Source organism: Fukomys damarensis, unplaced genomic scaffold (genome assembly GCF_012274545.1).
Source record: "Fukomys damarensis isolate Sample0158 unplaced genomic scaffold, DMR_v1.0_HiC HiC_scaffold_16, whole genome shotgun sequence".
In the NCBI taxonomy this organism is placed as follows: domain Eukaryota; kingdom Metazoa; phylum Chordata; class Mammalia; order Rodentia; family Bathyergidae; genus Fukomys; species Fukomys damarensis.
This window is the reverse complement of record NW_022900928.1, coordinates 103,559,154-103,583,055: the sequence shown is the minus strand read 5'-3', so window position 1 is coordinate 103,583,055 and position 23,902 is coordinate 103,559,154. Positions and strand designations below refer to the sequence as shown.

The following is a 23,902-nucleotide window of genomic DNA, read 5'->3' as shown; positions in this document are numbered from 1 at the left end:
ATCTTCTTTATCCAGTTTCCAACGGATGGGCAAATAGGTTGTTTCCAAGATTTAGCTATTACAAACTGTGCCGCTATAAACATGGGTGCACATACTTCTCTGTGATATGATTCTTTTAGTTCTCTTGGAAAGATACCCAACAGAGGGATGGCTGGGTCAAATGGAACCTCCAGTCCAAGCTCTTTGAGGTATCTCCATATTGATTTCCATAGTGGTTGCACTAGTCTGCACTCCCACCAACAATGGAGGAGGGTTCCTTTCTCCCCACAACCCCGCCAACATTTGTTATTGTGTGATTTCTTGATAGCAGCCATTCTTTGTGGGGTGAGGTGGAATCTCAGTGTTGTTTTCATCTGCATCTCTCGAATGACCAGTGATGTGGAACATTTTTTCATATATTTTCTTGCTGCTTTCACTTCTTTGTATGAGAAATGTCTGTTCATTTCGGATGCCCATTTTTGGATCGGGTCTTTATATTTGGGGGGACTGATTGTTTTGAGTTCTTTATATATCCTTGATAATAGTCCTTTGTCTGAGGTACAGCTGGTAAAAATTTTTTCCCACATTGTAGATTGTCTCTTAGTTCTGCTAATGGTTTCTTTTGAAGTACAGAAGCTTTTTAGTAAGATGAGATCCCAGTTGTTGATTCTTTCTGCTAGTTCCCGTGCTACTGAGGATTTGTTCATAAAGTCTTTTCCTATACCAATGTCTTCCAGAGTTCTGCCTAACTTACTTTCCAGCAAGTTTAATGTTTCTGTTTTAATATTTAGATCTTTAATCCATTTGGATTTTAATTTAGTGCATGGCGAAAGATAAGGGTCTAATTTTAATCTGTGACAGGTTGATATCCAGTTTTTCCAACACCATTTATTAAAGAGGCTATCTTTCCTCCACTGAGGATGGTGAGCTCCTTTGTCGAAGATGAGGTAGCTGAGTACATCTGCATTTGTTTTTGTGTCTTCCAGTCTGTTCCATTGATCCTCAGGCCTATTTCTTTGCCAGTACCATGCTGATTTTATCACAGTGGCTTTGTAGTATAGTTTCAAATTGGGAATTGTTACACCTGGTGCCATGTGACTGTTGCCTATAATGGCTTTTGCTATTCTAGGTCTCTTGTGGTTCCAAATGAATTTTTGGATTCTTTTTTCTAGTTCTGTGAAATATAGTGTTGGAATTTCAATTGGCATTGCATTGAATGTATATAGCAGTTTCGGTAGTATGGCCATTTTCACTATGTTGATTCTTCCTACCCAGGAGCAGGGGATATCTTTCCATTTTTTTATATCCTCTTCGATTTCTTTTTTCAGAGTGCTGTAGTTTTCAGTGTAGAGATCTTTTGTTTCTTTTGTTAGATTGATTCCTAGATACTTCATTTTTTTGGATGCTATTGTAAAAGGAATTTTTTCCCTTATTTCTCTTTCTGTCTGTCTGTTATTTGTGTATAGAAAGGCTATTGATTTTTGGGTATTCACCTTGTATCCAGATACTTTACTGAATCTGTCAATTAAGTCTAGAAGTTTTTTGGTGGAGTTTTTTGGATCTTCAATGTAGAGTATCATATCATCAGCAAATAATGATAGTTTAACTTCTTCCTTTCCTATCTTTATTGCTTTAATTTCTTTCTCTTGTCTAATTGCTGTGGCTAATGTTTCCAGAACTATATTGAAGAGAAGTGGTGATAGTGGGCATCCTTGTCTTGTTCCTGATTTTAACATGAAGGTTTTCAGTTTTTGGCCATTCAATATGATGTTGGCTGATGGTTTTTCATAAATAGCCTTTATTAAATTGAGGTATAGACCATCTATTCCAATTTTTTGCAGGGTTTTTATCATGAATGGGTGTTGAATTTTATCAAATGCTTTTTCTGCATCTATTGAGAGGATCATATGGTTTTTGTCCTTGACTTTGTTAATATAATGTATTACATTTACTGACTTTCGTATGTTGAACCACCCTTGCATCTCTGGAATAAATCCGACTTGGTCATGATGGATGATCTTCTTAATAATCCTCTGTATTCTGTTTGCTAGTATCTTATTAAGGCTTTTTGCATCTATATTCATTAAGGAGATTGGTCTGTAGTTCTCCTTTTTGGTTGTATCTTTCCCTGGTTTGGGAATCAAAGTGATACTTGCTTCCAGGAATGAATTTGGAAGTATAGCTTCCCTTTCAATTTCATTGAAAAGTTTGAAGAGTAATGGTAGTAGTTCTTCTCTAAATGTCTTGTAAAATTCAGCAGTGAATCCATCAGGACCCGGGCTTTAGGCTTTTTTATTTTTTAATCAAATTGTGCTGTCTTTTCAAAGTCTATAGATTGATGAATTTAGAACAGCATTATTGACATTTTGCGTTGGCAACATCTTTGTTGCGGGGAGCTGTCCTTGGCAGTGTAGAATGGGCATTGCCAATTTCTATTGGGTAAATGCCAGTCGCATCTTCAATTTGTAACAATCAGAAAGAAATGTCTACAGATATGGCCAAATATCCCTGAGTAGGGGTTGCAGATTCTTCCCAATTGATAATTCTAGTTTAGAATCTCTGCTGCCAGAATATTGCAGTCATATAAGATGGTTTTTAGGATCCCTGAGACAGGCAAAATAGATCCAGCTTATTTGATGATATAATAAGAACTTCAAGAACGTGATCTAGTTCTAAAAGTGCAAATTTACTAACAAAAGACTGCCTATTGGTGAATACCAGTGGAATAGGAGCTAAAAATCAAGCATATGTAACAATCATCTGTGAAACACCTACTATGTACATGGTAGCATGTGCTTTATAGCTTTTATCTCAAAGCTGATGGAATCCTCTTTATTTTATAGGTTAGAAAACTGAGTCAGAAAGTTTGAATAACTGGCACAAAAGGTCACAGAGCTAACTAGTTAAAAGAGAGAAGCAAAATTATACCAGTTAGTCATATTCTAACAACCTCTTGAATAGGCAGCTCTTGAGAAGAAGATATGAAGCATAAGATAAAGATAGAAAACAAAAAGAGGGGATTATTCAAAGAGGAGAAGATTTAACAGGGAGAGTTGCACAGAAAGACCACCAAGGAACCACTATGTTTGAAAAGTTTCTATTGGAGAGTATAGCTGAACAAAGCCTCAAAAGAATAGTAGAATTCTAGCCTCCAGAAAAAAGGGAAAATTCGGGGGTAGAGGTGCCTTAGATAAAATCTTGGCTCCTGAGGAAATTCTCCTCTGCATTTTGAAGAGACCATGACTTATCTGACTAGTCTACTGGGGTAAAAGCAACAAGATCAGGTTGGGAGGATATAGGTTGCAACCAGTTCACAGTGGCTCCCTAAATACTGGCTTGATAGTTCAGATTTAATTCTATGTAAAATTAGAGGTTTTAAAGCAGGGATGTAACAAGATTAAAAACTATATTTGTTGTCTTAAACCTTGTGATATCTTGCCCAAAGCAACGCATAAATCACATACACACAGAATACAGTAATTAAAATGAAGTTGAACATGAAAGAAAACCACTTTACTTTCATCTATAATGAATTTCCCATAGTCACTGGGTAGTTAATTAAAAGTTAAGACTTCCACAATCTACAATAGAGAAAATTTCTTTAATCAAGAAGAAAAAAAATTACACAAAATTTTTATTTAAAATTATCATTTCCTCTTTTAAAATTCTTGTCTTTTTACTACATTTGAGGAAAAGAAAATTTTGAGATTAGAAGACATTTCTTATCCTAAAGAAGTAACAAAAAAAAAGCAGCTTTCTTGATGGTCACTTGCCCTAATTTAGGCTAATGTAGTTTCTGCCATCTCTTTACTTTTTATGCAACAAGAAACATTTCTTTTTTGTTTTATTTTGTTTTCTGAAATAGGGTCTTACTATGTAGTTTCAGGCCGGCCTTGAACTCACTATTGTAGCCTAGGCTAGCCACCATCCTCCTGCCTCAACTTCCTGAGTGCTGGGATTACAGGCTTGCACCAGCACATCTGGCTAAGGAAACATTTCTTACAGCAATATAGTACCACAAGATTTATAAAAGAAAAAAATTTGCGTAAAATTTGTGCCATGATGCCCTACCCCACCATCATGAGGATAAATGAATTTGGTTTGTATCTCTTTATAATATCAGTATCCTCAAAGACTAAAAACTACGCAGTTGTATCTATCACAACATTCTTCTTAGGGTTCCCATAGTTTTCTTATTCTAAATAATATTATTGTAGGGTCAGGGATTTAGCTCTGTGGCACTGCATCTGCCTTGTAAGCAGAAGGTCCTGAGTTCAATCCCCGGTACTGGAAAAAACAAACAAACAAATAATATTATTGTAAAATAAACCACCTTAAAACTTAGTATGAAAAATGCTATTTTATTGTGCTTGCTCATTCTGCGGACTAGAAATTTGGGCAGGGCAAAGAAAGGATGACTTACCTCTGCTCTACAATGCAGGAAGATTCAAAGGCTGATGGTGACTCATTGGCTGAGGGACACAGTTGATGCTGGCTGTTGACTGGGACTTCAGCTACACTGTCAACATCAAACACCTACCTCTTGCTTTCAAACTTGGTCTATCTAAATGGGATAGTATAGCTTTCCTTATACACAGCATGGTTGCTGGGTTTCAAAAGCTAGCATTCCAAGAAAGCAAAATGGAAGGGCCTGGCCTTCTTGTAATGTACTCTTAGAGTCACATAGCATAGCTTGCACTACACTCTCTTGATCAAGGGTATCAGGTAGGAATTATATTTGCCTACTGAAACAGAGAAAGCCTAAAATAGTGGTATTAAAAAAGTCAGAGGTTTATTTTCTTCTAAATAACCTGAAGTCTAGGGACAGGTGTTACTTTGGGATTTGGTGTGGCATTTTTTCAGTGGTCCATAGAAGGATGTAATTGTCTTGGGCTTTTCCTCCTGGTCCCAATTGCTACTTCAGATCTAGTGTTAACATCTGAATTCCCGGCAGACTAAAGAAGCAAAAAGGGAAAAGGAATTTGCTTCCTGGTTTTAAAGGAGGATATCTTTAAAGACGTTTTGTAGAAATTCAGTGATTTTTAACTTGTATCTCATTGGTCACTGTTACCTTCCATAATGACCAAGAAGTATAGAGCTTCAGCTGGTCACATTGCCATCAAAAGCAACAAATAATCTTTTAGTAGAAAAATGTAGGAAATGGGTATTAGCTAAGCAACTAGCTGTCTCTCCTGCAATAGGTATTTTTTAAAAAGTTATAAAACATAATTACCAATTTGGTGAAGAGAATATTTATGCATTCATTTGAAAACACAGTAGAGATCCTACTATCTGTATGCAAAGTTGTAGGGACTAAGAATACAGCAAGGCCAGGGATTTAGCTCAGTTGTACTACGCCTGCCTTACAAGTGTGAGGTCCTGAGTTTGATCCCAGGTACACCCCACAAAAAATAGAGCAATGAAGCAAACAGACTAAAATCTCTGTCATCAATTTTATTTCTATATTGAAACAAGCAGAACAAGCAAAATATTTTTAAAGGACTGTATTTCAAATATCACCAACAAAGAATTACATTCCACATAATAGAAAAAAAAAGAATACTTCTATACACATTCGATAAAAGATGATACCAGTTTAATTCCAATTCCAAAAGCAAAGATATTTTAAGAAATGAAAACCATTATGTCAAAAACATAACCTAACAAAGTTGCACTTATCCCAGGGTTATTTAATAAAACCTAATGTAACTCTGCACATTAATAGAAAAACTAGAAATGCTCAATTATCTTAATATATGCACAGAAATTATATAATAAAATTCAATCCTCATTCAAAATGAAAAACTCAGCATATTAAAATAGTAGGCAATTTTCCAGACTTGATAAGTATTAACTGAAAGATTTTTTTTAATTGAATTTATTGGTACATTCTAGGTAGACAGTACAGTTACATTCATTACTGGGATCTTGTACCTTTACAAGCCAGGTCTTGGTTCTCACTCCCCACCTAAACACTTTAATTCCATTTTTACATTTTCTCATATTTTTTTCCTTTTCCCTTATTCCCCTTTTCCTATCCTTCTCACTGTCCCTACACTTTTGGTCCTTTTCTTCCTATTTCACATTGCTAATTGCCCTGTTAGGGTCGTGAGTACTATTTTAGTTTTTCACACTGGAGAAACTATTCGGTATTTGCATATGTGTGACTTATTTATTTCACTTAGGAGTATATCCTCAAAATGTACCCATTTACCTATGAATGATTCTACTTTCTCATTCTTTATGGCTAAGTAGTATTCCATTTTATAGAACAACCACATCTTCTTTATCCAGTTTCCAATTGATGGGTAAATGGGCTGTTTCCAAGTTTTAGCTATTACAAACTGTGCTGCTATGAATATGGGTGTCCATATATCACTGTGATATGATTCTTTCAATCCTTTTGGAAAGATACCCAGCAGAGGGATGGCTGGGTCAAATGGAACCTCTAATCCTAGTCCTTTGAGGTATCTCCATATTGACTTCCATAGTGGTTGCACCAGTCTGCACTCCCACCAACAATGGAGAAGGGTTTCTCCCCACAACTGCTCCAACATTTGTTGTTGTGTGATTTCTTGATAGCAGCCATTCTTTGTGGGGTGAGGTGAAATCTCAGAGTTGTTTTCATCTGCATCTCTCGAATGACCAGTGATGTGGAGCATTTTTTCATATATTTACTTGCTGCTTTTTTTTCTTTGTCTGATAAATGTCTGTTCATTTCAGATGCCCATTTTAGAATTGGGTCTTTATATTTGGGGGCGCTGGCTGTTTTGAGTTCTTTATATATTTTAGACAATAGTCCTTTGTCTGAGGAGCAGCTGGTAAAAAGTTTTTCCCACATTGTAGGTTGTCTCTTAGTTCTGTTGATGGTTTCTTTTGCAGTGCAGAAGCTTTTTAATAAGATGAGATCCCAGTTGATTCTTTCTGCTAGTTCCTGTGCTACTGAGGATTTGTTCATAAAGTCTTTTCCTATGCCAATGTCTTCCAGAGCTCTGCCTAACTTATCTTCCAGCAAGTTTAGTGTTTCTTTTTTTATATTTAGGTCTTTAATCTGCTTGGATTTTAATTTAGTGCCTGGTTGCAGAGAAGGGTCTAGTTTTAATATTTTTGCAGGTTGAGATTCTAACTGAAAGATTTAACATTATTCTCAATAGGAATAGCTTTAGAAAAATTCCTTTAAAAATCCAGAACAAACCAAGAATGTCCATTATCATTCCTATTTGACATTTTGTTGGATCCAGTGCAAATGCGAAGAAAAAAATTAGAAGCTTAGGAAATGAAGAGAAATAAAACTACCATTATTTAAGGTTATACATGCATGAAATCTTCAGTTATGTATAGATAGATATTAGAAATAATAAGTGTGGTTCTATGTTTAATTACATCTTTATAACATCTTTAAATGTTTTGTTGCAAGGAATCTTAAAAGGTGAGTTGAAAATAATTCTGGGCTGGGGATTTAGCTCAGTGGCTCCACCACCTGCCTCACAAGCACAAGGACTGGAATTCAATCCCCAGTACAAAAAAAAAAAAGAAAACCCAGAAGGAAAGAAAGAGAAACACTGATGCTACTTTGGATAAAACAGACTAGTTCCCATGTTAATATATTAATCTATATTCCATAGTCCCTTATATGAATTCTCTAGGTTGGGAGGAAGTATGACCTTTACGATGAATTTTGACATAAATTGATAAATTCATAAATTGATTTTGTTTGTTTGGTTTGCTTTTTTTGTGACAAGGTTTGCTATGTAGTGCCAGCTGGCCTTGAACTCACTATCTCATTATGCAGCCCAAACTGGCCTCAACTCACAGCCATCCCCCTGCCTCAGTCTGTGGAGTGCTGGGATTACAGACATGCATTACCATACCTGGCTCATAAATTGTTAAAAGAATTAAATCTGATTGTAAAACAGACTTTGGAGTAAAAGTTTAGATTTTATGTTCTTTTCTTCCTTGAATATATGGTCTTGGGCAAGGTATTTAATATTTCAGGGTTTTTTTCCCATTAAATTGGGATAATTATACAGCATCTAGGACAGTTGTGAGGATTACTTGATAAATACAAAGTATCTGGCACTCACTTAATACTAGCTATTATCATTTTTTGGAACTAAGTGAACATATATGAAGCGACAAACATCTTTACTTTCCAGCATTGATAGTTTAAATGCTGCTTGGCGAAAATCAGGAAAGTTAAAGTCTATGTTGGCCAAGTATGGAGATACTTGGGAGGCTGAGGCAGGAGGGTTGCTGCAAGTTTGAGGCCAGGCTGGGGAATATAGTGAGTTCAAGATTAGTTTGAACTACATAGTGAGGCTCTGTCTAAAAAAAAAAAAAAGTCCATGTTGCTAGGTAGCAAGTCATTAGGTACTTTTTAAAATGACTTTTTGAAATACTATGGTGTTTACTGTAGACTCCACGTACTGAAGAAATAAATAATTAAGCATTCACTACATTTAATCTCATGTCTATGACCAAAGTTCATGTAATGTTTTATAGGTGAATATAATTCCTCTTATAACAAGGGACACAGTACATTTCTGCTTATTTCTTCTTGAAAGCAAATGCTTTAGGACCCTTTGCCAGCAGATTTATTGCAAGCTAGGGTAACTACAGAAATTTAAGAATTCTATGATTAAGGCTTAGATAATCTCATATATAAAAATTACTCAACTAAGTATCAGAAAACTACCTCCAGTGACTCCATCTGTATCATTTTAATTCCAAGTTATTAAATATGTAATTAAAAAAAAGATGTCAGTTATTCCCCTTAATTTAGTATTTTCAGCAAAAGATAGAAAAATAGTATTTATATTTGGGTATATCATAAAAATTTTCTGAAGAAAAGTTGATCAAAATGTGTGTATATTTTGAAATTTGTGTATACTTTGAAATAAAATGATTAACAAATCCCACCTATTTCATGGAAATGTAAGGCTCAAATGAAATACAGTGTGTGGTACAGTAAAATTGTTCTGCAAACTGTGCGACACAGTGTAAAGTATTTGCGGTGGACTAATGGTCAATTTGTAACACACAACTGAACTGAATCTGTGTGGTCTGGGAGTGGAGGATCCACCTGAGGATTGTTGTCAAAAGTCACAGAAAGAGAAGTGGAGGGGAGATCTAGGAGAAGTTTGCTGTGGAAGGTTTTCCTGGCATGAACCAGGCTGTTCTCATTGGAGGAGGAGCTGGGCCTCACAGTTGCTGGGAGCCTCTTGCCTCAGCCTCCAGAGTGCTGGGATCACAGGTGTGCAACACCACCGAGTTCAAAATATTTCTTTAAGACGTTCCAAACAAAAAAGCAAATTCTATGAAACTAGTAATACTTTAAAATTCATACATATTTTTATTAATGGCTTTGAACAGTCACGTATATATGCAAATTATATTTAATTAGTTACAATGATTCTCAGTTCTCTCTGCAGTTACTCTACATACCCGTGGGGGGCTCTAATTAATAGGTAAGAAACTACTAATATAGATAACTAGAAAATACAAATAAAGAGAAACATCAGTTCACATTGAAGTTCAAAGTGATACTAAATTATATCTTCAAATGTTTAATGGCAATTGACTGAATTATCTTCTTGGAGATTCCATTTGATGAGGTCTCACTATATTGCCTAGGCTAGCCTCAAACTCCTGCCCTCAAGGGATCTGCCTACTTTGGTCTTCCAAATGTTGAGACTACAGGCACATGCCACTATTCGTGGCTGCAGTTTCTCCATTTATAAAATAAGAATAGTAACTGCTGTTCATAACATTGTTGTAAATATTGCAAGATAATTATGTAAAAACACAATGCATAAACAGTAATCAATAAATCAGTTCCTTTCCCTTTGCCTCTTGCATTCTGAAAATTACTATGATCAAATAGAAACAGTGAAATTGTAAAACTTGTATATCAGGAAATCTAATGATCCAGAAAAAGGGAAAATAGATTTCCTACTACTAAAATCTACATCAGACTTACTTTGTGAATTATTTGTTCCATTTAATAGCTTTGTAATTGATCTGGATGTCTCTACTGACAAATGCTCACCTTCTCGGAATCATGTGGGCAGTGTCCATAAATTATGGGCTCCATAAAGCCAAGACATTTCAGAGAAGGATCCTTAAATCATCCATCTTCACATCTTCAGGCTACAGGTGAAGAAAAGGGAGAGTCAGAGAAGTGCAATGATTCTCTCAAGACTACTCAGTTAAGTGGCAGAGCTAGCTCTCTGCTTCTATTACTCCCAGTGACTTCATTTATCTCACAAACTATGTATCCTACCAGAAACTATTGCTACATTTTCTATAATAGTTTACTTCCTGTGAAAATACATTTAGCTGAAGGGTTGACAAAATTAGAGGAATTAATTGGATGTAAAATTGCAGAATAGGTTAAGGAGAAAATAAAAATAATCAATATATAGTTAAAGGTATAACCAGGTAAAATTTGTAGTTATTTTAACCATCTTTCCTCATTCATTCAGTCATTTATACTCAAGATTGAATCCACGGCCTTCACGTTAAGTTACACTCCCCAGCCCTTTCTATATTTTATTTTGAGAAAAGGTCTCATTAAATTGTTCAGGACAGAATTGAATTTGCAATCCTGCCTCATCCCAAATTATTGGGATTATAGATGTATGTCACCATATCTGACTTCCTTTATTTTTTTAAAGTGTGAATGAGAAAAGGTTTACTAGCATCTGTGCTTAGCACTACAGTTAAAATTTATGGAACTGTAAACTCTAGTCAGTGTAATTAAATATTAAAGTGACCTCAGTGTTTCTATGGAAATAAAGAGACATCATGAATAATGCACCATTATGCAACTGATATAGAGGTCTGTTACTTGGAAAGCCACCATTGTTGTATCATTACTAGGAACGGCATGCTTTTCTTTTGTCTTTTTTTTTTAAGAAGGGAATTTTATTTATTTATTTTTGGTAACAGGGGTAGAACTTGGAACCTTATACTTGCGAGGCAAGTGGCGGAATCACTAAGCTAAATCACTGGCCCATCTTTTATGTTGATTTTCCCTTTTTTTGCTTAAATTCTTTGTGTGTGTGTGCACACCTTGGGGACTGAGCTCATTCATTCATTCATTCATGCTGGCCAGGTGCTCTGCCACTGTACAATACCACAGATCCTCATTACACTCTTCTTGAAGGTCTCAATACATCCAAGTTTCTGATGAATATAATTTTGATCTAAAACACTACAAAATATTTTCAAATATTAATGAAACTTGAGAAGAAAGATCTCGACAGTTACTATGCTTACAATTCTAGAATTTATACTGTTGCTTAACTGTATGTTAGGTAAAAGCAAAATAAGTTAAATATCTTCATAGTCTATTCAATCTCTAAATTTAATAATCTACAAAAAAGATAAAGTTGACACTTTAATATAGGTGATTAAAAAAGACTAGAAAACACAAAGACACTTTTGAAACAGTTTTACAGTCAAGGGTAATAATCTAATGTCGTCATGTACAACAGAGAGTGATTTATATTATGTTATACAATATGTTATGATTTGTGTTTAGATGTCTCCCCGAAGCCTCATGTGGATGAGGCGGGATTCTTTTTTCAAAGGTGGCTAAATCTAGAGTGTGTGATGCTGAGCTTAAAGACATGTTGTTCCTAAACCAGTACACATGAGTGATTGGTTTGGCACCACCCTACCTAGTAGTCTGGATGGGATAAAAGGGGCAGAAAGACACTGTTAAGGTCCCTTGTTGCTTTTGCTGTCTTCTGCTGCCATGAACTATTGCTTCTCTGCCACTCTGCCTTGGAACCAGCCAATTATGGTCTGAAACCTCTGTGAAGTATAAGCCAAATAAACCCTTACTCTTTTAACTTTGGGTGTCAGGTATTTTGTCTCAGCAATGAAAAAAGTAAAAATTTGGTACCAAAAGTGGAATCATTGCTGACATTACCTGGCCACGTGGCTCAAGAGCCTTTGGAACTGGCTAGTAGGAAGAAGAAAAGTTTGGAAAGGTTCAGAAATGCCAGCTAAAAACGTAGAGCTGGAAGACCTTAAGCTGTTCTATATGGAGATTATGTTTGCAGCATATTGTTGGATCTTGCTTCTTGATCCATTCTGCCAATCTGTTTCTTTTGATTGTTGAGTTGAGACCACTAACATTGATGGTTATAACTGATATGTATTATATTATTTCTGTCTTGTTATTTTCCTGCTGTTGGCTTCCTTTCCTTTTCTGTTTAATTTCTTGCCTTGCCAGGTGGATTCATTCTGTTGGGGTTCATGGAGTTGTAATCCATATTGTCTCCTTCCAGAATATTCTTCAGAACACTTTGGAGTGCTGGTTTGATGGTCATGCATTTCTTCAGCTGTTCTTTGTCATGGAAATACCTTATTTCTCCATCAATTTTGAAAGATAGTTTTACAGAGTACATCAATCTGGGTTGGAGGATGTTTTCCTTCAGGGCTTGAAATACTTCACTCCAAGCTCTCCTTGACTTGAGAGTTTGTGCTGAGAAGTCTGCTGTGATTCTGTGATTCTTTCCTTTATAGGTGATTTGTTTCTTTTCTCTAACAGCTTTTAATATTCTGTCCTTGTGTATAATTTCTGGAATCTTGACTATTATATGCCTTGGGAAATATTTCTTTTTAATCATGGATAATTGGAGAACTATATGCCTCACTTATCTGTATGTCAAATTCTCTTTCCCTAGTTGGGAAGTTTTCTGTCATTACTTCTGAGAACAGGTTTTTTTATGTCATTTGCACTCTGTCCTGCTTTTTCATTGACTCCAATCCATCTTATGTTATTCTTTTCTTACATTATTTAGAAGCTGCTGGATTGGTTTCTCATGGTCCCTTGCTAGTTTTTGTTTGTTTATTTTTATTTTTTTTTGTACTATCAAACTTGGGAAATAGCACTTGCAAGGCAGGCAGTGAAATCACTGAGCTAAATCCCTAGCCCTCCCTTGCTATTTTTAAGAAATCTCCCTTTTCATGATTGATAACCTCAATCCTATGTTCTATATCTGATATTCCATTATCATCTTTGCTCATTCTGCTGTTTATACTTTCAATGGAGTTTTTAATCTATTGGATATCTATTTGAATCTGTTTCATAAACTACATTTTTCCTATGGTGGGCATTCATGGTTCCTATCATGTTCCTGAGCTTCTCTATTTTTTTTTTGTTGTTGTTTAATCTCTATGTTTCATTCTGGTCACCATCTCTGTAGTTATCTAGGAAGTTATTTCTGCTTTGATTTTTCTAGAGCCTCATTCATCTGCTTGTTAGTTCTAGTGTTACCATTTCAGAGAGTCTAGGTGGGTGGCTTTTGGATTGTTCCACTTCCTTGCCCCTCGAGTTTGCCTTTGGTGAGGTGAAAATCTGTGGGGGTTGCATCTTGTTTAAGTATCTTATCATTTTCTTTTCATTATTCCTGAGTTGATACTTGTAAATTGCATATGGTGAGAAGCTTTAAGAAGCCAGTATTCAGAACCCTTACAAAATGACTGTTTCTCAGAAGTATCTTCCAGGTGTAACTAGCCTTTGGGTTTTGAGTCTACCTCTTCAATTTATTGGGAATGAGAAGTTTCTGCCTACTTGGCCCAGCTGCCAATTATTTGGCATTGGCCTATAGGGTTTTTTTTTTTTTAAGTCCCTTAGAGAATCTCAGTCTTGGTACACCAGGAGGAACAACTAATTAGCATAATTATGTCATCTTGGCTAAAATTATACAATCAACAATAATAATAGTATCAAATACAGCTTAGAAAAATGACAAATTGTAGCCCTCCATATGGCATTTTTACCCTTAGGGGAGAAGGTTTAAATGAAGTTGGTAGGGATGGGGATTTAGCTTAGTGGTTCTGCTGCCTGCCTCACAAGCACAAGGACCCAAGTTCAATCCCTGGTACCAAAAGACAAACAAACAAATAAATGGGGTTGGGGGTAAAAAAACAGAAATAGAAGAAGAGGAATAGATCAGGAGCAAGGCTAGAAGACAGACTTTAGGAAACTGGTGAAGAAGACAGTTGGGAAATAGAAAAGTAAAAAAAAGAACAGAATAGAGCAACAACAACAAAAACTGATAAACTGCGTTCAAACAATCAAGAAAATACTAATCAAAACAAAAACAAGAACTAGAAAGGAGGAAAAATAGAGAAGGGAGGGCAGGGATAAGGGGAAAAATGAGAACTATGACCTGTCATGTAGGTACAAGATCCCAATGATGGATGTAGCTGTACTGTATACATAAAAAGTGCCAATAAACTCAACAACAACAACAAAAAGAATTGCCTCAACAATTCAGCGTAATGTTTAAGGACAAAATATATATAATATACTTCATATTAAAAATGCATTTTAACACATATTTTTTAAGGAATGCTGAAGTGCATAATCCATCCAGTAAATTAAAAATAAAAATTTCACATTTCTCTATTTGTCAGTGTACAGGATTCTGAATGTGGATTTTGAAGTCACAGTTAAGTTAGTTTACAAGAAAATCCACATAGCTGGTTGTCAAGAGCAATTCTACATAATTTTGGAAATAATTCACTTCACAATTAGGCGTAGTTTTCCTGCCTACAGGCCGGCTATGGCATGTTGAAACATAACTCCATTTTCACCTCTGGTCACAGCTGAAACTTCAAAGGTACAATGATGTCCCAGGACAGGATTCCACCAGCTGAAGACATCCTGGGGAGGAACAAAATCTTCACCTGCATGGTTCTTCATTGCTCTAGGATTATCGCCTCTGCTGCCAAGTCACCTGTTACATTTGTTATTTCCAGTGTACGAAAGTTTGACAAGCTCAGGGGTCTTTCATCTTTGCTGCCCAGTGCAGCACTGATCAGGCCCAAAGCTCAGCTTCTTCTCTAAGTCTCATTTTCTGTCTAAATACTAATTAATTCACTTTGTGCTGTTGTGGCTGACAGGAGACTAGGACTTACTGCAGAGGTTTTAATAACATCCCTTTTCCTTGCTTCCTACAGTTGGTCAGCGTGGCTTACTGCTGCTTGTTGGGAATCTGCAGAACTCGGGTAGGCTCTCATAAGGGAATAATTCTGCTAAAGGAAACATCCAGAGCCCCCCAACAGCTGGCTTTCTGGGGAACCATTCTTGTGGTAGAGTCCACTTGCCACCCTTATTCTAAGATACCTTTCATAGCCTCTTCCACAAAAAGTCCAACAAAGAATACAAAGTCATCAGGGATGATGGCGGTTTATGCTTTAGAAACCAGGGCAAAGGCACACCTCCTTGTTGCATCTCTGAGTGCTTCCATGATTGGCTGCACTGTCTAGATCATTGGTAGGCATCAAAGGTAGTATAGATTCCAGGGAAATCTCTCTGCCAGATTCTCTGTCCTAATGACTAAATTCCCCCAAGTTCAGAACAGGCATATTCTATAGCAGGTGGTGTACTTTTTCCAAAGATATCTTGTATTATTCATGTCATTATAGAGCAAATATAATGCTAGAAGCTTAAATATCAAATGGTTTCTCTAATACTCTTTATATACTGGGTTTCTCTCATAAGAGAAACCATTCAACATTTAAGCTTGAGTATCTTTTTTACTTCATTTGGTCTCAAATACCATCTATTTTCCTACAAAAATGATGCAAATTTATCCTTCTTTGGAGCCAGGGATTTAGTTAAGTGGTGCCACGCCTACTTTGCAAACACCAAGTCCTGAGTTTGATTCCTGGTTCTGAAAAGAAAAAAAAGAATGTATCCTTCTTTATGGCAGAGTTGTACTCCATTGTATATAAATACCACACTTTATCCTTTCATCTGCTGATGGACACATATGCTGCTTTCAAGATATAGCTATTATGAATTGTGCTGCTATAAACATGGGTATGTGTGTATCACTGTAATATGATGACTTTAACTACTTGGGGAAGATATCTAGAAGGGGAACTGCTGGGTCCAAAGGAATTTCTACTTTTAGTTTTTTTGAGGAATCTCAATACTGATTTCCACAGGGGTTGTACCAGTTTACACTCCCACCAACAATGAAGTGTTCCTTTTTCCCATGGCTCCTCTAGTATTTGTTATTCTTTGATTTCTTGATGATGGCCATTCTTGGAGTAGGATGAAATCAGTGTTTTAGTTTGCATTTGTCTAACTGTCAGCGATGTTGAATGTTTTTTCATGGATTTATTGGCCATTTGTACTCCCTTCATCTGATCAGTGTCTATTCATTTCAGATGCCCATTTTTAAAATTGGGTCTTTAAATTTGGAGGATCTAATTTTTTTAGTTTTTTATATATTCTGAATATTAATAGACTAATATATACTTTGAGTAGTAACTGGAAAAAATGTTTTTTCTATTCTGTAGGTTGTCTTTTCAGTCTGTTGGTTGTTTCCTTTGCTTTGTTGATGCTTTTTATTTAATGTGATTTCATTTGTGGATTCCTGGTATTATTCCTTCTGTAACCGGAGTTTTGTTCAGAAAGTCTCTCCCTACACCTCTGTCTTCAAGAGTTTTACTTATTTTGTCTGCCAGCAGTCAAATGTTTCTGTGTTAATATTTAGATCTTTGATCCATTTTTATTTCAATTCAGTGTAAGAAAAGAAATATGGCCAGTTTTTCCAGCATCATTTGTGAAAGAGGATATCTTTCTGCCAGGGAAAGTATTTGGCCCATTTGTCAAAGTTGAGGTAACTTGGTGTGCCCGAAGTTGCCTTTGCATCCTCTATTCTGTTCCATTGATCCACAAGTTTGTTTTGCTAGTATTGTGCTGTTTTTATCACTGTAGCTTTGTAGTATAATTTGAAGTTGACAGGTCCCTGAGCCAGACCACCCTCCTCTAGCCCAAGCAGACCTGCTACCCACATCCACAGGAGCACAGAGATAACAAGAAGGCAGCAGCTGCCCTGCTGCTCTCACCACCACCCTGTTTATCAGATATCCTTAGGCCCATCACCCCTGGAACTCTTAAAATTTTCTACCCTTTTGACCAGTGCCCCCTCCCCTACCTAAACTGCCCCATATCAACCACATCTACCCTCCTCTCAGTGCTAACAGCTTTCTCTCCCTTGGCCCATCTGCACCCAGATGGCACTAAACTCATCACATGTTGCTTAGACTGCCTGTCTCAGTGGTCTCAATTGTACCTCAGTCAGACCTTATAGAAGTCTGAGACTGTGATGCCTCTGGCCTTGCCCTTGTTGACCAAAATTGCTTTAGCTATCCTAGGTCTCCTGGTTCCATAGGAATTTTCTCTAGTTCTGTAAGGGATGCTATTGGTATTTTTAGTGGGATTGCATTAAACTGTGTAACAGTTTTAGAAATTTGGCTTTTCTGACTATATTGGTTCTGCCTACCCAGGAATAGGGTATATCCTTCCATTTTCTGATATTCTCTTCAATCTCCTTTTTCAGAGTACTATAGTTTTCATTGTAGGGGTCTTTCATTTCCTCGGTTAAGTTAATTGCTAAGTATTTCATTTTTCTTGATGCTATTGTGAAGGCAATTATTTTCCTAATTTCTCTCTCAGTGAGTTTATTATTGGTATACAGGAACACTACTTATTTTTGAGAGTTGACTTTGTATCTTGCATCCTGCTACTGAGTTTGGTTATCAATTCTAGGAATCTTTTGATGGAGCTTTGGGGCTCCTCTACATAGAGCATTATGTCATCTGCAAATAATAATTTAACTTCTTCCATTCTTATCTATATCCCTTCTTTCTTTCTCTTCCCTTGTCTAATTGCTCTGGCTGATGTATTTTGTTTGTTTTTTGGTACCAGAGATGGAACTCAGGACGTTGCACTTCTGAGGCAGGGAGTGGCACCACTGAGCTAAATCCCTGACCCCATGGCTGATGTAGAAACAGCTTTAATAGTTCACACATTTCTCTTGCCCAAAGAACCTTCCAGAGGTAATTTCATAATAGATTTTGCAAGTTTTCTGTTGCCTAAAATGTAGACAAAAGGGGATTTAGCTCAGTGGTTCTGCCACTTGCCTTGCAAGCACAAGGCCCCAAGTTCCATCTCTGGTACCAAGCAAACAAATAAAAACAAACAAAAACAACAACAACAAAATCATAAGAAATGCCTGTTCTAAAATGTAGGCAGTGGGATGTTTACCATTTTGCTTCTTTTTATTCCATGGTGCCTCCCAAAGTTCATTATCAAAATTTCCCTAAAGAGGGCTGGGGATTTAACTCAGGGGTTCTGCCACCTGCCTCGCAAGCACAAGGTCCTGAGTTCAAGTTTGGTGCAAAAAAAAAAAATCCCCAAAGTAACCATTGTCATTCCAGTATCACTTAGAAAGTTAAAATAGCACATTTTGATTCTAGTATAAATTCATATAAAATACAGGAGAAAGTCCAAACAGAGTACAGACTTAGACTAAAGATAAATCCATTAGTCTGGCAACAGGCATGTTGTACTTTGGGACTCCCCCCACCTGCCTACCTTGCCATAAAAAATAGGGGATCATGGATAAAATTAAATAAGACTGAAGAAAGTTCTGATGAGATGTCACTTTTTAGAGAAACCGCTTGAATATCTGCTTATAGCTACCCTCTTCTCTATGCCCAATGAAGGAATGACAAGAATGAACAGATAAACAGTAGTGTCCTCGTTAATAATGATTTTTGTTTTTTTGTGGTACCAGGGATCAAACTTGGGACCTTGTGCTTGCAAGGTAGGGGCAGAACCACTGAGCCAAATCCCCAGCCCCAATAATGAAGATTTTTGTCAAAACAAATTTTTCAAAACCTGATCAACTACTCAATGGATTTTGAGAGGGGGTCTTTTTTTATGGTGTATACTTAAGATATAAAAGTTTTTTACATAATTATCTTGATATATACAGTGAAATGATCATAACAGTGAAGAAAGTTAACATACATACCCATCATCTCATATAATTATTTTCTTTCTTTTTTCCTTTCCTTGCTTTAAAAATTTTTTCATTTCACTTAAAATATTTTTAGTACAGTTACAGTGCCTAAATCTATTCTCTTGGCAAATTGACCTCATCTAATACTATTAACTGTAGTCTTCCTGTTGATTAGATTTCCAAATTTATTTATTGTATAGAACTGTGATTTTATATGCTTTTCCTTACATTTTTCCACCTTCCCCTAGCCCACTCCCACCACTGGAAACCAACTTTTTATTCTCTTTTTGTGTAAGGAGTTTCTTATTCCTAGGTAGTATTCATAAATGAAACTTAACATCCCAAGTGTTCAATGAAAAATAGGAAATCAGAGCTCAAACTCAATGTGAACTTACCTCACCATTGTCATTGGAAAGACCCCGTGAAGGAGGTTCAAGAACCTTAGAAAAAGTTTCCAAGTTGAGGGCTTAGGAGCTCTTGATCAGATTTGATGGGACATCCAAGATCATTAAATGTTGTCTCCCTTAATATATCACCAAAATAACCTATTGATAAAGCAATATGTTGAATTTTTTGCTTTATGAAGTGAAGAAAAATATCACTTTGATAGTCTTAGCAGTGTCTTACAGTTGGAAGTCAGAGGTACATTATTTGTAAGTATTGAGGGCATCTGGTTTAAGATTAGTTTCAAAGTAAGGGACCCAAATGGACCTGGGCAAAATTGTTGAAATGGTTGGATAGAGGGAGGTAAGAGTTTGGAAGTCCTTCACAGTCTTCTGACCTGTCAGACTAAACAATCTGCCATTCCTATGATACTATCCTATACTTCTGCCATCCCAAACTGTTCACTACTCTGCACTTCACAGTGATAGATGTTTCAAAAATATTTCTAAATAAATTATCATCTACATTTAAGATTTTAGAATGACCTTACAGAAAATAAATGAAAACAACACTGATAGGATGGGAATGTAGTTGAGGGGTCAGAATTGCTGGAGAATATTTTTTTTTAAAGGAGGAATCCTGGGCCAGGGAGTTAGCTCAGTGGCATGTGTCTGCCTTGCAAGTGCAAGGACCTGAGTTCGATCCCCAGTACAAAAAACAAACAAACAAAAAACTAAAAGGAAGAATCCAGTGCCCAGGTAAAGGATTTGGCTTTGCATAGATGCATGGATACTTCATGTGTGGATACATGACATGAAAATGCAATTTACATGGTAAAGATGCTAGCAGTGAGTACAAGTGAGGGTCTGTGGAAATCCTCTTATGATTGTTTCAGTTTTCTTTTTCTTTTCTTTCTTTTTTTTTTTTTTTTTTTTTTTTTTTTTTTGGGTTTTATTTTTTTTTTCTTCTTTTGTTGTTTTTTTTTTTTTTTTTTTTTTTTTTTTTTTTTTTTTTTTTTTTTTTTTTTTGGTACTGGGGATTGGACTCGGGTCCTTCTGCTTGCAAGGCAGGCGCTGGAACCACTGAGCTAAATCCCCAGACTGCTTCAGTTTTCTTGTGAAATAAAAAGTAAGCTCCTTAGCTAAGAGTAAAGGTGTGTGTAGAGGAGGGGTCTTGGGAGGTCAAAGAGGATAATGTGTCAGAAGGTACCTAGCAAAGTAGGAGAGTTAATAGAGTAGGGAAGTATAATAGCGCCTTATGGATTAAGAATTTATTTGAAGCTCATGTTTATAAATTGCAAATAAGACTGGGCTAGGGATTTAGCTCAGTGGTGCTGCCATCTGCCTTGAAAGTGTAAGGTCCTGAGTTTGATCCCCAGTAATTGGAAAAAAAAAAACCTGCATCAAATGCATAAGACTGTGCAATATGGTTGTATATTTTTCTCCACTCATAATTAATAGTGATTGAGAATTTATTGAAAGCAAGATATTGTTTTACCTTTTGGCTATAGAAAGATTAATAAGACCTAATCCTACCCATGGGGACAAACAGTGTCAGGACAGTTATCCAATCATCTAATTGTAGTATGATATAATAAATACTATCAATACAAAAAAGGGAAAATGTTTAAAGTCACATCAATGACTTAAATGAATAAAAAGGACAACTACCCCCATATTCCAGAGTTATCTTCTCGAAAAGGGAGAAGAACCATAAAATGTTTTCTCAACTAAAGGCCAAACTTTATTTATTTATTTATTTATTTATTTTTGAGACAAGGTCTTGCTATGTAATTCAGGCTGGCCTTGAACTTGCAGTGATCCTCCTCCCTCAGCCTACTGAGTTCTGGGATTACAGGTATGTGCCACTTGGGAGACTGAGGCAGGAGCACTGCTGAGAGTTCAAGGCCAGCCTGGGCTACAAGACCCTCTCTCGAAAAACAAACAATACCAAAAACACCTCAGCCATGATTTTTGTTTCCACTCAGAATACAAGCGAAAGCTTCTAGTGGTGTGTGAAAGCTTACATGATTGGAGTCCCTATTACCTCTCTGACTTTGCTTCCAATATTCTTTTACTGGCTCATTCCACTCAGCCACATGAGTTTCTTGCTGACCTCATATACAGCAGGCTTTTATCAATCTTGTGATTTCCTCTGACCACATTGCTCTGCATGGTATAATCAGGGTTCTCTTATTCCCATCAAGAATTTACTTACATGTGCCTTCTCAATGAGGCCCATTCCGTTAGCTCTACTTAAAACTGCAACCTAACTTCCCACATCCTCTTTCCCTCTTCTGCTTCATTTTTGGTTCCATATCATGTATCAATTTAATGTAAATATATAATAAACATATAATAATATGTGTAAGTACAAGTAATACATCTACTGTTTATCATTTATTGCTTGTCTCCCCCTGCTGGAGTATAAACCCTAAAAGGGCAAGAAACGTATTTGTTTTATTGAATAAATTAATGTCTACCTTTAAAAGTTTAGACTGTCCTTATAGAATATAAATATAAACTCTAAAAGTTTTTAAAAACAATCATGGATGCTACAGTTACAGTCACAGCCTGAAAATTGTCATCCAATTTAATTATGGTGATCAATAGAATTAATTTGGCACTTCTGTTATTCATATCTATTTTCAGAAACCTGTGAACCTTTGCTTTTTCACCCAGATCTTAGGAAAACTTTTTGATTCAATAGACTCCTTTAATGAGTCATTTAGAAAAGACTTCTAACACATGTAAGACAAAATGAAAAAATTTTAGCCTGGCCTTTAAGAAGCACTTTAATTATCTTTCTAACCATTCTTTCAGCTTCTTTTCTTTATTGAACCTTAAATTGTCACCAAAATGAATTTATGGACAGAGCCAAATGTGGAACATAATTATCTCCATTTGGTTTTTTAATTTTACGCACTGACGTGAATATCTTATCATCAATGAAAGGTCCAACTCAAATGTCACCCTGCCTTTCTGGACTGCCCAGCAAAAGGAATGTGGACTCATACTCATAACAATATGAAGGTTATCATTTAATATAATAATCTGGAGAAGTTACTTTCTGAATTTTAGTTTTTCCATTTGTAGGAGATAAAACTAGTAATATACTCCATGATGTTTAATGAATTCTTTCACTCTATTGAAACACAATTTTGCTTGTGGTTGTAACATGTCTAGATTTTACTTTAAAAGAAATTACATTCCCTCACATCCTTGGTAGTGAGGGCAATCACACAGCAGTTCTAACCCACGAAAAATTAAGTAGATATTGCTAGTAGGTACTCCTGTAAAGATGTTTAAGAGGGAACTGACTCACTTAGCACAATGGTTTTGCCCCTTCCATTCTTCCTGGCTGAGCTCTGATTAATCACCACAGATGAAAAGGCAGTAGATGACATACATAAAATTCTGTATTAGATAGTTACATGAAAAGATTAAGGAGACTACATTCCTAGTTAGATGGCTTTTGGAGTTTGATTTATTACAGAGAGAGGTGGGGAGGGTGGAATGAATGGGAATATATTTTAATTTTGTTAAGAAGCCTAATTATGATCTGTTACAAACAGCCAAAGGTGGTCCCTAAAGATATACCATCATGAAAATGGGGCTAATACTTAACTATCAGGATTTTAAAGTTCATTATTAATAAAATTTATTAGAAAAGATAACATATCTTGTCAGGTATCAAATTCTAACATCTTTAGACAGGTTAATTCATTAAATCCTCATAGCAACCCTGAACCTCTCTTACAAGTCCCTACTTCATCTCTTAAGTCTGCTCCTACAAAAATCCACATGTACTATTATATCAAAACTAGAGTACTTCCACTTCTAGTACAGATAAAGTAAAAGTGATCAGATTTACCATCCTCCTGGTCTAATGATAAAACATATGAAACAATGATTCTCAAAACATTAGGCATCATTCAACAGAAGCTAGTAATCACTAACAGATGGAAAGAAAATGAGATGAAGCCTGTGGTTACCTCAGATCATTGCCAAAGAGTTTCAATGATGTGGCACAAAGAAGAAGAACCCAGGTAGAAATTGGTGGTCTTCCTAAGGGAACATGAAATTTTAAATCCGAGAAGGACAAAGCAGCTAGTATGCAAGGCGGAGTACTGAAGAACACAGCTACATAAACTCAAGATCTGTAGGAGTTACTCTCCAGAATTCGGCAGAGTACTGATTGCTCTGTGAGAACAAAGAAAGCATTTAAGGCTAGGGAAGGAGCAACTTGAAAGGATTTGAAGGAGCTTCCCAGGGGCTTACAGAAAAGAGAATACCTATTTTCACCAGCCAGAGTGGAAAACTTCATAAATTTGAAAGTATGGAGTGGAAAACTCATAAGAATTTTTTGCAGTAGTAGAACAAAACACTATCAAAGTTTGAAAGCAAGACATTAAAAGGCCAAACTGTTTCCAAGAAACTTAACTGTGTCCTGGAACAAAATTCTAGAATATTTTTATGAATACAAAAATATCCAGCAACAACTAATGTAATAGTCATGTCTGGCATCCAATCAAAGATTGTCAGAAATGCATTTAAAAATAAAACAAACAAACAAATCAATCAATTGAAATATCTCAAAAAATTTAAAAGGTGATAAATTTAGTACACAAGAACATTAGAAACAATTATAAAGCCCCCCCTGGAGGGGGCACATGCCTATAATTCCAGCACTTT

The 23,902-nt window shown here is 36.1% G+C and overlaps 1 long non-coding RNA gene and 1 pseudogene across 2 annotated transcripts; both read right to left on the bottom strand.

Moving 5' to 3' along the window:
* Window positions 1-7,039: 7,039 nt before the first annotated feature.
* Window positions 7,040-23,478, bottom strand: LOC117286361. 2 transcript variants are annotated; one of them, XR_004517517.1, is made up of 3 exons: window positions 19,220-19,738; window positions 10,028-10,128; window positions 7,040-7,247 (listed from the first exon to the last, which is right to left on the bottom strand). It is a non-coding gene; the product is annotated as an uncharacterized LOC117286361 (long non-coding RNA). The 2 variants fall into 2 exon arrangements; XR_004517516.1 differs by lacking the exon at window positions 7,040-7,247 and adding an exon at window positions 23,203-23,478 and having other exon boundaries at window positions 9,960-10,128; window positions 19,220-19,369.
* On the bottom strand, window positions 14,895-15,443 carry LOC104856708 (annotated as a pseudogene).
* Window positions 23,479-23,902: the final 424 nt, after the last annotated feature.